Below are 13891 nucleotides of genomic sequence, written 5' to 3'. Positions count from 1 at the left end.
TCATGCTGTAACTTTGGACTAATGTTTACTCCCCTGGACTTGTCCAATAAGAAGCACTTACTTTCGTTTTGCGTTGCTAAGCTTTTTGAAAATGTTTTCTTGCGTTTCCTAATGAACACGACCGTAGTGTTTTCTCTAATGCATTACTGGGTGACTTTGATGTGACTGAATGACTTTTCTCACGCTGTGCACTCAGACAAACGTGACGATCACCTCTGTGCAGATGATGTTTTTGTTTTAATTTCTGAATAATCCTGATGAAACAAACCACTGATGCCAGAGAGAAATAAACAAAAAGACAGGAGTGTGTTGAAGAGAGTTGTACTGTAGTCAAGGATAAGTGTATGGTTTTGTGTTCAAATGGTGATGTCATTACCTGACTCAGAAATCCAGAACTATACCACCCAGGTTTACCTGGACTTGTCCAATAAGAAATATTATATTTTTGTTTTCTGATGGGTCCTAATGAACACGACTGGGTTTCTCTCTTGCATGTATTGGTTGAACTTGATGTGATTGGCTGATAGACCTCTTCTCTCTCCGCCGTGTTTCTCCCTCTGGCCAGAACTTTGTTATGAAGGCAGATGACTTGGAGCAGTTGGGGAGCTGGGTAGAGGAGCGGTATGGCGTGGTGGACAAGATGAGACATGTGCCCAGTGGGCTTATCATGGCAGTCAAGGTGGGTGGAGTGCTCCAGTTAGCTCCAGGGTGCATGTTAAATGACCAACATTATGGAATGTTGCAGATAGAAATGCCATGAATAGAGAACAATTCCTTATTCTACATGTCAGAGGCATGTTTGTTCTACATAGCATATTTGTATCTGAATGTTTCAAAATGTGCGTTCTACTGAAACAGCATTTTAGATTTCTGTACAGTGAATTCAGAAAGTATTCAGACCCCGATGTAAATAAGGATTTCAGTTTTTACATTTGCAAAAATGTCTTACCCTATAATGACAAAGCAAAAACTGGTTATTGTGTCTAGGTTGATGGGGGGGGGGTATTTAATACATTTAGAAAAGGCTGTAACGTAACAATATGGAATAATAATCAACTGTTCTGATACTTTCGATGGCACTTTATCAGATGATGTTATTAGATATTGATAATATTAGATATGTTTTCAAAAGTCAAAATGTACATTTTCTATTTATATATCTGAGATGTTGATTAGATAAGTGTGCGTGTCACATTTAAAGAACAACACACAGCTCTATCTCAACATCAACACTCCTGACCAACACAGACCTGTGGTGTTTTGACAACTCCTACGGTCATTTTGGGCTCCCGAGTGGCACAGCGGTCTAAGGCACTGCATCTCAGTGCTAGAGGCGTCACTACAGACCCTGGTTCGATTCCAGACTGTATCACAACCAGCCGTGATTGGAAGTCCCATAGGGCGGCGCACAGTTGGCCCAGCGTTGTCCAGGTTAGGGTTTGGCCGGGGTAGGCCGTCATTGTAAATAAGAATTTGTTCTTAACTGACTTGCCGAGGTAAATAAAGGTTAAATATGTTTTTTAATTTTTTATTGTCAAGCMAAACGTGGCAATGAATGACCTCTGTGCAGATGATGTATTTTGTTTTAATTTCTGAATAATCCTGATGAAAGAAACCACTGATGCCAGAGAGAAATTAAACAGGTAGTTTAACAGTAAAGGGTGAGGTTACGGTGTCCTATGCAGATGTCATACCAAATGTAAAGTTTATTTTCACTGGGAAGTCATAATGTTYAACAAGTGAGCCCTGAACTATATTTAATTTACACACAAATTCTAAAAATTCTAAATAGATACATTATGGAAGAGCTAATTAGTATTCCTGTGAGTCCATTCAAATTGCCGTGGTCTGAGCCACAGGGCTTTGTTCCTTCTAGTGATTGTATTTCTGTGACTGCCCCCCCCAGAGGATCCGGGCCACAGTGAACACCCTGGAGCAGAAGAGACTGCTGATGGACCTGGACATCTCCATGAGGACCGTGGACTGCTTCTTCACGGTCACCTTCTACGGCGCTCTCTTCAGAGAGGTCAGCTCTCAGCACCACATCTGTAGCACAGCCTGGGTTTGCCTGGACACTGTCACTCAGCACCACATCTGTAGCACAGCCTGGGTTTGCCTGGACACTGTCACTCAGCACCACATCTGTAGCACAGACTGGGTTTACACAGGCAGCCCAATTATTGTATTTTTCCCATTTATTTGCAAAAGTTCTGATTTGTTCAAAATACCAATTATTGGCCAAATCTGAATTGGGTTACTTGTGTAAACAGCAATAGATGGAACACCGTCACATTCGCTCTTAGTTTGTCAAATTAAGATGGAGTTATCTGGACTTCATTTTAATTGGTAAAAAAAAACTGTCCTTGTCTCATTCCCTTCATCAACTGGTTGGAAAAGACTTAACAGGTTGTTACGTTCCTCAGCAAGAAAACCAAAAATTGTCACTCAAACCGAAAGGGGAACCAAGAGTCACTGAGAACAACCAAAAGGAAACGGGTGGGGTTTTAGGAGGGGTTCTGAAGGACTCTCATGGGGGGTGTCCACTGAAAGTTGACTAGCACCAACAACTGGCACCTAAATGACACCCACCATGAGACACACTATATTTGCCCAAGAGGAGGCAAACAAAATCACCAAACTTAGACAGGAAGCAAACCAAAAAAGGTGCAACAAAACTAAATCAGGGAAGACCAGATAAAGGATTGTTATTCTAGAATGATGGGGGAACCAGCACAGGTGTAACACATGCTGACTAACGGATGGTGGAACCAGCACAGTGTGTAACACGTGCTGACTAACGAGATGGGGGGGGGACCAGTACAGGTGTAACACGTGCTGACTAACGAGATGGGGGGGGGGAACCAGCACTTGGCCACTTCTTTCTGCGTCAAATACATTTTCAATTCAGTTGGGTTTTCAAACTACGATTAAAAGTAGTCTCTCTGTATCAGTCATGGAAGGACTTATTTGCTGTTTCTTTGTGTGTTTTTGTGTGTGACACACTGACCTCTGTGCAGATGATGTATTTTGTTTTAATTTCTGAATAATCCTGATGAAAGAACCACTGATGCAGAGAGAGAAGAAACAAACAGGCTGAGTATTTAAAGAGGTAGTTCTATAGTAATAGGTGTTGTCTCTGCGTTGCCAGGGTGACGTGTGGATCTGCATGGAGCTGATGGACACGTCTCTGGATAAGTTCTACAAGCAGGTGATAGATAAAGGCATGACCATCCCTGAAGACATCCTGGGCAAGATCACTGTCGCGGTGAGTGGACACCTGGTGTCGTGTTCATCAGGGCACGCAATGGAGATCATTTTAAAAATTATTTGCAATGGAAAACAAATGAGTTCTCTATTGGTCCAGGTAGTCCCTCCCTGTTTCAGTTTTTATTCTGTTTGGTGCTAATGAGCACAACCCTTCAGGTTACTGAGTAATGCTTATAGGTACAGTATAACGTCACACTGAACTTGTGCAGATGATGTATTTGTTTTATTTCTGAATAATCCTGATGAAAGAAACACTGATGCCAGAGAACAGAACAGAAAAACATGCATAATACAGAAGTACACTGTCCTGTTGATATGATTTTATTGTCATCTGTAAAAGTGTCCACACCAGCTTGTTGTGATGCTGTATAAGGAACAGTCACACAGTTCCCTCAGGTTATCTGGAATGATGTCATTAAATGCAGTGTGTGTAACTGCTTCTTTCTCTCTCTCCAGATCGTCAAGGCTTTGGAGATCTGCATAACAAACTTTCAGTGATACACCGAGGTAAATGAAGGATACGATTTTGTTAGCCTGCTGAGCTAAAACCAAGGCAAACATAGCTCCCCAAATTAACACAAGTCTTCATGTCTTGGGCACAGTTACTCATCACTCGACCATCCTTTACCCATGTTGATCTGAAATGGTCCTTTATTTTATTTGTATTTTTTTTTTTACTTTCACCACAGTTGTTGGGACTAAACTATTCCTTATTATGAAAAATATTCTTATTTGTTTTAAAATCTGACCTTTGTGCAGATGTGAAACCGTCCAACGTGCTGATCAACACACAGGGCCAGGTGAAGATGTGTGACTTTGGCATCAGCGGCCACCTGGTGGACTCTGTGGCCAAGACCATGGACGCCGGCTGCAAGCCTACATGGCGGTGAGTAGGAATGGGGGGAGAGAGAGAGGTGGGTGAGCTCTGACACCTTCTCGCCATGTTCAGTAGGCACCAGGGTTTCTGTTAGCCGTAATAGACGGCTTTTGGGTAAAAAAAAAATTAAAAGCCAAAAAATTTAGCTGCCGAGGGACAAAAAAAAAAATCCTATTGCAAATAATACTTTTTAGCCTATTCATTGTGGAAATACCAGTCGACGTAAATGCATTTGACGGTCAGCTTACAGTAAATTCGTAAAGTATTCAGACCTTATTTAAAAATGGATTCATTTCATTTATTTTTATATGACAAATCGAAAACAAGTTTTTAGAAATATTTGCAAATGTTATTACAAATAGAAATACCTTATTACATAAGTATTCAGACCCTTTGCTATGAGACTCGAAATTGAGCTCAGGTGCATCCTGTTTCCATTGATCATCCTTGAGAGGTTTCTACAACTTGATTGGAGTCCACTTGTGGTAAATTGTGTTTCCCATTTATATACGCAACGGTATGTGTAGGCTTCAGTGCGTCACACACCACTTTGAAATGAGCTGGAGGCAGTATGCATTTTGAAAACATACTTGCATTAATTGTTTGAAACCTGAATGTTTTACTTCATATTATGAGACATGTCTTACCTTCCTTCAAAGTAAAACCCGACCATAGAAACATGGTTGCAATTATTTTATAGACTTCCATATGCCATTGAACCAGTAGCATATTCAACTTTCTTCATTGTCCAGTAGCCAAAGGCACAATCCTGTCATGTTAGCAACCCATGCTAGTTGTTGCATCTTTAGCTCTCCCCTCTTCCAAAATTGTGTGTGCGGTGCGATTTGACAACGGTGTTTTCATGCTAATTGCAGTATGGAATGAACATCCGCGTATAACCTACTGCCATGTGCTCATTGCTGCGCTTATAATGTGAAGAAATAAAGTTTATCCACATTTAAGTTAAGCGTTCGGCTCTGTAGCATCAGGCTCGTTTATTTGTTTTTATGTAGCCTAGGTTTACTGGTTGTATGAATTTAGGATCCTTCGTCCCAGAATCTGTTTGGAAAAGGCCATTTCTTTCTCGCACAGAACGATAACTGACCAATAGAATAGGTCAACTTTTCTGCTATGGGGGGTACTAGATTGACATGGGCTAGTGATGTAGATGTTTGTTATTCGTCTCGTCTTCGTCTCTTGGCTGAGGAGAAGGAACATGACAATCACTCTAACATCTTCAAAGTGCTCATCAGAATTATAAGGAGGCACACCGTTATATCCTGGAGTGGCATGTTCTGTTAAAATGAATAACCATCATGTAAAAGTGACTTCAATGGGTGGACTCCCTAATCAGATTACACAGCCAATGTCTACATTTCGTGACTGTCTGTTTAAATTAAAATGCTGCTGGTCAAATGTCCTGCGCCACTTTTCCTGAAGGGAAACCCCGTGCTTCTACACCTGCATTGCTTGCTGTTTGGGGTTTTAGGCTGGGTTTCTGTACAGCACTTTGTGACATCCGCTGATGTAAGAAGGGCTTTATAAATACATTTGAATTTAGAGAAGTTTGACACGTAAGAAATAAAATGAAACGTCCATATCGGACAAGTTCATGTGGTACCTCCTCGTTTCCATTTTGTGCCGACTGAACACGACCCTGGTTGCAGCCGCAGCGTAAGCTCTTCAGTCATTGGTTGGCCAGATTCCAGGTTTTTTTTCGTGGTCAAGCTGTGCTCTCAGAAGATTGCTTCATCATATTGATGTGGTTCCTGAGATGCTAAACGTGACGATCACCTCTGTGCAGATGATGTATTTGTTTTAATTTCTGAATAATCCTGATGAAAGAAACCACTGATGCCAGAGAGACTAATCAGAACAACAGGGAGAGTGTGTTGAACAGCGATAGAGTGAGGAGGACTGGGGAGAGGTGGCTCTGACACCGTCTGGGCCACATTCAGTAGGCAGCGCATGGAAAACGTCCAACACAACAAAAAGACTTAACACGACCCTGGTCTAGTTGTGGTTGGGAGCGCACTGCCTGAATGAAATGGGATTGGTGCTTGTTGTGTTGATGTGGTTATATGTTACAGTGGTATTCTTATCCTATGTGATGGCGTTGGTGTCATTATGTCATGGTATTGATGTGGTTATGTTACAGTGGTATTCTTATCCTATGTGATGGCGTTGGTGTCATTATGTCATGGTGTTGATGTGGTTATGTTACAGTGGTATTCTTATCCTATGTGATGGCGTTGGTGTCATGGTGTTGATAGTGTTTTCATTCCCTCGGTTTCAGCCAGAACGGATAAACCCCGACCTCAACCAGAAAGGCTACAGCGTCAAGTCAGACATCTGGAGTCTAGGAATCACAATGGTGAGTCACAGACATGATTGGGACCAAATCCTGGATTGAGATCATGTCAACTGTGCATTAACGTCAAATGACATCCATTCATCTCAAATCGGTATTCTACCAGTAACAACCACACCGATTCTTTCAACAGCAGGGTCATGTTCATTAGGCACCAAACAAGAAAATGGGACTGATACGGAGAGGGGCTACCTGAATTTATGTGATTGTTTTCTGTTGCAACGTTAGTTTGTAACGGTGTGTCCTAATGAATACAACCCTGGTCTGAGTGATGATTCTACTGTATTGTCCCATGTTTCTTTATGACGGTAAATACCAGTCTCCATAGTTGAAAGATGAGCTTCTGCCTGCCTCTCTCTGTGGGTTAACACACCTCTGTCTGGTCCTCTGCCCCAGATTGAGCTGGCCATTCTGAAGTTCCCCTATGACTCGTGGGGTACACCCTTCCAGCAACTGAAGCAGGTAGTGGATGAGCCCTCTCCTCAGCTTCCCTCGGACCGCTTCTCCCCCGAGTTTGTGGACTTCAGCTCCCAGTGGTGAGCCCATCTCTATCTGTCTGCATTCCAAATGGCACCATCTTCTCTGTTTAGTACGGATTGGTATGACAACTCAACGTCAAACCTTTTTAACCAGAGGTCACCTTTTTTTCCCCCAAATACTGTGAAAGTATTTGGTGGAATGGTTCCACACTGAAAATATACAGAAACATCAGTTTGAAAAAGACAAGCTTGTTTTCATAAGAATTATTACGCCTAAACCTACTAAACCAAACTGATGTCGTGGCTGTAATTCATCACTGTGAGCATTGTTCAACGTTGTTAATCCATTTTGAAAATTCCAAAGAACAGGCAGAATAAATCAAATGTAACATCTGTAGGCCTATATCGAAAAGACAGATTTTGGTTTGTAACCCTGAAGAAATTGTATTTCAACGTTCCAAACTGAGCCCCGTTTCAAACTGAGCCCTGGTTGAGAATAACTGTCCCAGATGCACATCACTTCACACTGGCAACTTTTTTTCATTTGGAAAAAGATTCTGTTGTGTTTTCTTGTTATATTAGATCATGTTTTTGCTCTCCAATAGGTGTCTTGACTGTGATGAGTGCTAAGGAAATGAACAGAACAAGGCTATGCCATTGCAAAGCCACAGACTTCTACATGCAAGCGCCCCTGCTGAGGTTACTGCCTTTTAGAAGATTGTGTTTCACCATATAATATAACCAGTTGATATTATGGTTTCAAGAAATGAATCTTAAATGGCAATTGTTTTATTGACTGAATATATATATATAAAATCTGTAATGGTTATGATATATTAGGCACTGTTGGCATAGATATTCGCGCACATATTTATCCTTGTGTTCTAAAAGTTAAAAAATATATATTTTCTCCATTCTGAGTACTGCGAGTAAAAATCCTGCGAGTACTCGAACAGTAAAAAAAGAAGTAGAATGCCCGTCCCTACTATTAAGTGCACTACCTTTGACCAGGACCTATAGGAGTAGGGTTTAGAGCCCTGGTCAAAAGTAGTGCATTGTATAGGGTGTTTGGGATGCTGCCTGTCTGGCCTTACTGATGAGGCAGTTGAACCAAACACCACCAGGTGGCACTGCCCTGCTGTCCCTCCCTGTGGGTCTGGGCCTGGGCACTGCCTGCTGTCCCTCCCTGTGGGCCTGGGCACTGCCCTGCTGTCCCCTCCCTGTGTGCCTGGACACTGCCTGCTGTCCCCTCCCTGTGGGCCTGAGCACTGCCCTGCTGTCCCCTCCCTGTGGGTCCGGGCCGGGCACTGCCCTGCTGTCCCTCCCTGTGGGTCCGGGCGGGCACTGCCCTGCTGTCCCCTCCCTGTGGTATGGGCCTGGGCACTGCCCTGCTGTCCCTCCCTGTGGGTCCAGGCCTGGGCACTGCCCTGCTGTCCCTCCCTGTGGGTCGGGCCTGGGCACTGCCCTGCTTGTCCCTCCTCCCTGTGGGTCCATGCCTGGGCACTGCCCTGCTGTCCCCTCCCTGTGAGTCCGGGCCTGGGCACTGCCCTGCTGTCCCCTCCCTGTGGGTCCGGCTGGGCACTGCCCTGCTGTCCCCTCCCTGTGGGTCCGGGCCTGGGCACTGCCCTGCTGTCCCTCCCTGTGGGCCTGGGCACTGCCCTGCTGTCCCCTCCTGTGTGCCTGGAACTGCCCTTGCTGTCCCCTCCCTGTGGGCCTGGGCACTGCACTGCTGTCCCCTCCCTGTGGGTCTGGGCCTGGGCTGCCCTGCTGTCCCCTCCCTGTGGGTCTGGGCCTGGGCACTGCCCTGCTGTCCCCTCCTGTGGGTCCAGGCCTGGACTGCCCTGCTGTCCCCTCCCTGTGGTCCGGGCCTGGGCACTGCCCTGCTGTCCCTCCCTGTGGATCCAGGCCTGGGCACTGCCCTGCTGTCCCCTCCCTGTGGGTCTGGGCCTGGGCACTGCCCTGCTGTCCTCCCTGTGGGTCTGGCTGGGCCTGCCCTGCTGTCCCCTCCTGTGGGTCCGGCCTGGGCCCTGCCCTGCTGTCCCCTCCCTGTGGGTCCAGGCCTGGGCACTGCCATGGGTCACCTTCAGCCTGTGCATCTCTGACTGCTACAATATATGTGGTTGGTGAGACTGATTGTGGGACTTCCTGGTTAAATTAAAGCATTTTAACCTTCTCCAGACATGATCAGATCTGTTTATCTGCCCAGTGTGAATGCAACCTGGGGGAAAATGACCTGGAAAATGAATCCACCTACATTTTTGGGGAGGACCCAGTTGTCCTGACCTAGTCCGCCTTGGCCCGCTCTATAAATGTCGTGCTGTAGCTTTCATGTAGACTTATCTGGGTGTAATGTGTTTTGGTGTACTTAGTGTTGCAACAATTACGGCAACCTTCTCAGGTTGGAGATTCTGTGATCCTGCTTATTCCTCCTGATTCTGGGAATTTCCTAACCGGGATATCTGGGAATAACTTTCCCAAAAATCCCAGGTTTCAGAATGTTGTCCTCAACAGGCTTGATGTGTTGGGGCCTTACTAAAGGTATATTTTAAGAAGTGTCCAGTATTGAGGTATGTTTCTCAGTTCTTTGTTTTGTTTTCTCTCTGCAGCTTAAGAAAGAAACCCAACGAGAGACCGCCTAACAGAATTAATGGTTGGTTTTAGATCCTCATAAGCATTTGTTTAAATCTGACCGGTGAATACGTGTAATGTTGTTGGATTGTAGGTGTTGTTTTTCTCTCTCATTCACAGCGTCTTTGTAAAGGCTCACTTCCTGTCTCTGTTTCCTCTTTGTTATGTGTCCACAAGAGGACAGGCTTACCCAAGTGTTTAGTCAAACCATTGATGATGATGTATTCTTGTATTTAAATATTGTGTGTAAATGTGTACTTTCTGTTGGACTAGTGTTTATTTAGGAATTGTTGACTCATGGTGTTTTCTCATGTGTGTTTTTTTTACAGCAAACACCGCTTTTTCACCCTGCATGACTCCAAAGAGACGGACGTAGCCAGCTTTGTCAAGATCATCCTGGCAGACTGACACGCCCCTCCACCCACCAGGGTAGGAGGTAGGGACTTCTCCACCCACCCACCAATCCAAGGCCTTTCAGAAAGCTCACTGGAATTGATCTGCACACAACTCCAACTTCCTGTCCCCCCTACCTACTCCCACAGGGTTTCCCCAAAGACTGACTACAGCTCCCAGAGGCCACGTGGGAAAGCGCTTGTAATATGAACTCAAGATGTTGATGGTGTCCACCAAACTGGAGACTTGCCCACAGGTCCAACAAACCTTTCCCTCCCTCTACTCCTACAAACTGAACTGAATCAAACTCCTCACTCTACCACTTTTCTGATTTCTGATTGGACCGTGTCTGTCAGCAGGAAGAGATCTCTCTTTACACATACTGTATGTCCATCATTCTGAATTACACACAAAGTGAAAAAGAATTCGGTGAAATGTGTACGTCTCTGTAATATGAATTGAAAAGATATATATTTTTCATTTATGCGTTTTTGTTTTTGTGATACAGTTTTGTAATACTGTATATTTTTCATTCAAATATGAATTTTAAGGGAGTGTCTTTACTCTTTCTGAATCGTATCATGAGGGGAAGAGGTGACCTACATTCTCGTCTCCGCCTTCTGGTGATTGGTCAGTAATGGGACGGCAGATTGCTTGTCGTCGGGCAAGGGTTTTGGGAGGCTCTGGAGGGGTCAGACAGAAGTAAGTTTCTTTTGTAGGGGGAAGTTCAAAGGTGAAAGTGTGACTGGGGGGCCCTGTACAAAAGGAATTGCAAGTCCTACCTAGGTCTCTTTGGTGGCATGGGAATGCGAGGCATCTGTTATCATCTGACCCTATATACAACACCCTCACCATCTGTATACGCCCCTGCCCCGCCCCTTGCTGACTGCTCTGTCACCAAGAGTGTTGTGAAGAGTATGTGAACAGTGTATTTCTCATATAGTACATGGACTTGTAATTGAGGGAATGATAATCTAACTATCCAGGACTATACTGTATCTTCCCAGTCCCCTCTGAGCCATTTTAAAAAGCTGTATTTTCATGATTAATTAGGACTATTATCACTTGGTTTCCTGGATGTGGTTGGGGCTGCTGTTTGACCCAATTTTAACTTTTTAATTTTATATTTTTCTCAATTTCCTTTTCCCCGAGTGCTGGACAGGAGCATGTCAGTATCGTGTTTCATCCCCGAAGCACAGAGAGGTCTACGAAGCCTCATGCCTTACACGTACAGTATGTTAGGGGAAATATTTATGTGTGTTGAAGATGTAAATACTATTTTGGACAACTTTTTTCTCTTTTTAAATGTAACGTTGGCAACGTGGCGGCAGAGTGGACGTGTAGTCGTGTGCTATGCGGCTGATTGATGTGTACTCGTTGGTTTTAAATGCAGTCGGTGTGTGAGAGGCAAACGCAGCCGCTGACTTCCTCCTGTAATCATCTGTCTGTTTGATCGATCTGCCTGCAGCCACCTCTCAGGTTTCAATGCCTGCTTCAGCGGAGGCGCGGCCATGTTTATTTCCCCACCATGTTGTACCTCTCTTCAGCGCTGGGTTGTGTTTCATTAGGCACAAACGGAAAGAAAACAACGGTGAGGAATTACCTGGACTTGGTCCGAATAAGAAACGCTAATGTTCGGTTCCTCGTTGCAAAATGCTAAACGCTTCCCGTTGCCATGCCCCAATGAACGCAACCCTTAATGGTGAAGACTACTTATGTGTGAGATCATGCTAGGCTGTGAATGGGTACCTGCCATCTAGGCTTGAATCCCAAATCGACCCCCTAATCCCTAGACAATCATCTAGGTCTGAGACCGATTTGGAGGTCTGAGCACTATAACAAGGTGAAGCGATCACCAATATTGGTTAAAGTTTCCACTCCATACTTATAGAAGTGCCCTAGGGAGTAGGGAGGCTCTGGGTTGATCTGGAACTCAACCCTCTGGACTCTGCTATGCAGTGGCCCTTTGATCAGGACTATGAGAATCCTGCCATGTGAGCACCAGTGGTAGTGGTGACACAATGCCCTAGTCTTTTTAGGGTGCGTCCAAAGGATGCCTATTTTCCTATCTCTTCTTTCTAGGGAACCGGGTGCCATTTCAGACGCAGCCCTGGTCTGTAACTGGTAAGCCTATCCGGTCTTCTCTCAGCCTCTCTGACATACATTGTAGTGGGCTTCTTATCAAAGTTGGTGGATGAGGAGTATTTATAATATGTGAGTAAAGAGGGAAAGCAAATAAAGAGCTGCTGTGATTTGACCTTTTTTTTTTCTTGTCGGCCATCTTAAAATGGGGCCACTGTAATCCTCGGAAAGTTCCGTTCCACTTTTTAGTTCTAAAGCAGACTAGAGCAGTGAACAACACATTAGAACATAGCTTGATGGGCCCATTCACAATGTGTTCATGGCTATCCGACTGAAGGTGTTAGTTCTTTATGGGTTACTTTGTAGTTTGTGAAAGCTTAAGGATCTAGATGTGGAGCGGGACTATTCCAAATAGTACAGAGGCTCCTCACAACACACTGATCCTTATGTGTTGAGAAGATTGAGTAATACAGGTGGATGGAACTGTACAGGCTGACTGGGTGGATGGAACTGTACAGGCTGATGACAGTGGATGGAACTGTACAGGGGTGGATGGAACTGTACAGGCTGACTGGGTGGATGGAACTGTACAGGCTGACAGGGTGGATGGAACTGTACAGGCTGACTGGGTGGATGGAACTGTACAGGGTGGATGGAACTGTACAGGCTGACTGGGTGGATGAACTGTACAGGCTGATGGGTGGATGGAACTGTAACAGGCTGACTGGGTGGATGGAACTGTACAGTGTGATGGAACTGTACAGGCTGACTGGGTGGAATGGAACTGTACAGGTTGATGGAACTGTACAGGCTGACGGGTGGAATGGAACTGTAAGGTTGGATGGAACTGTACAGGCTGACTGGGTGGATGGAACTGTACAGGGTGGATGGAACTGTACAGGCGACTGGGTGGATGGACTGTACAGGCTGACTGGGTGGATGGAACTGACAGGCTGACTGGGTGGATGGAACTGTACACGGATGACTGGGTGGATGAAACTGTACAGGCTGACTGGGTGGATGGAACTGTACAGGTTGGGTGGCTCAGGCGGATGACTGGGTGGATGGAACTGTACAGGCGGATGAGGGTGGATGGAACTGTACAGGCGGTGACTGGGTGGATGGAACTGTACAGGCTACTGGGTGGATGGAACTGTACAGGCTGAACAGGTGGTAGATGGAACTGTACAGGCTGACTGGGTGGATGGAACTGTACAGGTTGGAATGGAACTACAGGCGTGACTGGGTGGATGGAAACTGTACAGGCGGATGACAGGGTGGGATGGAACTGTACGGCGATGACTGGGTGGATGGAACTGTACAGGCGGATGACTGGGTGGATGGAACCTGTAACAGGCTGGATGACTGGGTGGAATGGAACTGATGGTCTACCTCTCTCATTCACTCTACAGAACCACCCAATGACGTGGTGGCATGACAAACTTGAACTGTGGGAAGACAAAATAAATGCTTTCTTCTTAAATAAAAATGTGTCCTTGTCAATTACTGTTATGCACCAAACTTCTTGAGTGTCCCGTTTTATCATTCGTTGACCAGGATCGTAGAATCGTGATTAAATCAAAGTTTATTGGTCGCATACACAGTTTAGCAGATGTTATAGCGAGTGCAGCCAAATGCTTGTTACTAGCTCGAACAGTGCAGCAGAAATGCAACAGAAGTCAAATGTCAGAACGAGACCAGTTAACAACCCAAATAACACTCAGTAATCCAAATGCAATCTATACGTCTATACTAGTGTTGACCGATACCAGAATTTTGACTTCGATACCAGGT

General features: G+C 45.0%; 3 long non-coding RNA genes and 1 pseudogene across 4 annotated transcripts; 2 read left to right on the top strand and 2 right to left on the bottom strand.

Annotated features, from left to right (window-relative positions):
• The window catches only part of LOC112077699 (dual specificity mitogen-activated protein kinase kinase 6-like), a 19028-nt pseudogene extending 6756 nt beyond the window's left edge, over positions 1-12272 (top strand).
• Positions 12273-12654: 382 nt separating this feature from the next.
• On the bottom strand, positions 12655-13124 carry LOC139026460 (uncharacterized). Its single transcript, XR_011478243.1, has 2 exons — positions 13075-13124; positions 12655-12790 (listed from the first exon to the last, which is right to left on the bottom strand). It is a non-coding gene; the product is annotated as an uncharacterized lncRNA (long non-coding RNA).
• On the top strand, positions 12845-13321 carry LOC112077697 (uncharacterized). 2 transcript variants are annotated; one of them, XR_011478245.1, is made up of 4 exons: positions 12845-12889; positions 12934-12998; positions 13050-13136; positions 13275-13321. It is a non-coding gene; the product is annotated as an uncharacterized lncRNA (long non-coding RNA). The 2 variants fall into 2 exon arrangements; XR_011478246.1 differs by having other exon boundaries at positions 12847-12870.
• On the bottom strand, positions 13238-13563 carry LOC139026461 (uncharacterized). Its single transcript, XR_011478244.1, has 3 exons — positions 13479-13563; positions 13387-13444; positions 13238-13327 (listed from the first exon to the last, which is right to left on the bottom strand). It is a non-coding gene; the product is annotated as an uncharacterized lncRNA (long non-coding RNA).
• Between the last annotated feature and the right edge of the window lie 328 nt (positions 13564-13891).

Source organism: Salvelinus sp. IW2-2015, unplaced genomic scaffold (genome assembly GCF_002910315.2).
Source record: "Salvelinus sp. IW2-2015 unplaced genomic scaffold, ASM291031v2 Un_scaffold4836, whole genome shotgun sequence".
In the NCBI taxonomy this organism is placed as follows: domain Eukaryota; kingdom Metazoa; phylum Chordata; class Actinopteri; order Salmoniformes; family Salmonidae; genus Salvelinus; species Salvelinus sp. IW2-2015.
This window is presented reverse-complemented; position numbering and strand designations above follow the sequence as displayed.